This window comes from Apodemus sylvaticus, chromosome 14 (genome assembly GCF_947179515.1).
Source record: "Apodemus sylvaticus chromosome 14, mApoSyl1.1, whole genome shotgun sequence".
Lineage (NCBI taxonomy): Eukaryota > Metazoa > Chordata > Mammalia > Rodentia > Muridae > Apodemus > Apodemus sylvaticus.
This window is the reverse complement of record NC_067485.1, coordinates 38,905,256-38,906,286: the sequence shown is the minus strand read 5'-3', so window position 1 is coordinate 38,906,286 and position 1,031 is coordinate 38,905,256. Positions and strand designations below refer to the sequence as shown.

General features: G+C 41.4%; 1 non-coding gene across 1 annotated transcript; it reads left to right on the top strand.

Annotated features, from left to right (window-relative positions):
• The first annotated feature begins 318 nt into the window (after positions 1 to 318).
• Positions 319 to 420, top strand: LOC127665342 (U6 spliceosomal RNA). The gene has a single exon (XR_007973386.1). It is a non-coding gene; the product is annotated as a U6 spliceosomal RNA (small nuclear RNA).
• The last annotated feature ends 611 nt before the right edge of the window (positions 421 to 1,031 follow it).

Genomic DNA, 1,031 nt, shown 5'->3' with positions numbered 1-1,031 from the left:
AAAAGTAATAAAATAGCAAGATGGTTTTCCAACTCCAAAATCCATCAGTCCTATAGATAGGTTCACCAATTTCAAAAATTGCCTAGATGTACCCTAGGAAACAGAATTTTAAAGAATAATCACTGAGTTTAGGGAAGTGGGAAGGGGTGGGTGGGAGAACAGGGGGAGGGAAGGGGCTTATGTGACTTTCGGGGAGTGCGGGGACAGAATGGGGAAAATCATTTGAAATGTAAATAAAAAATATATCAAATAAAAAAAAAAGAATAATCACTAACTCAACAAAAAACTCTAAGAAGTTTAAGGACCATACAAATTTGTGATTTCTTCGTAGCTATGGACCAAACCTAGAACAATTCAGAGAAGATTGGCATGTCCCTGCTCAAGGATGATATGTAAATGTGTGAAGCATTTCATATTTAATTAAGAGAACAATGTAAAATGTAAAAGAATATGATGAAGAACCATACAAAAACAGTAGGATACCAGTAAAAGACTGAACATTCAAATTACAAGAATAAGAGGCTGGAGGGATAGCTTAGCAGTTAAAAACACTGGCTGCTCTTCCAGAGGTCCTGTTCCCAGTAACTACATGGTGACTCACAGCTAACTATAATGGAATCTGATACCTACTCTATACAGAGAAGGGGGAATTGCCGGGAGCCCTCCTCAGAATTCAGTGCCAAGAACTCTCCATACCAGGAGCCATCCCCACCTGGCTCCCAATGCCAGGAGACTTCCATACCAGGAGTCATTCTCACTTAGATCTCCATGCCAAGAACTGTTCCTACATAAATCTCAAAACCCCCTCCCTTTGAAATTCATCTGTAGATGCCAACCCCCTGAGATTGTTCACCCTTTACCCCTCCCAAACCTTGTATGCTTCCCTTTATATTGACTTGTCTGAAAATTAAAGTTTGACAGCTTGATCAGAACTAGACAGGCTGTCCAGCCTCTCTCTCTTGTGTCTTGTCGCCCCATCGCCTTTCCTCTAGGTGGCTTAAAGGAACCCTGTTGACTGTCCTGTGGGTCGG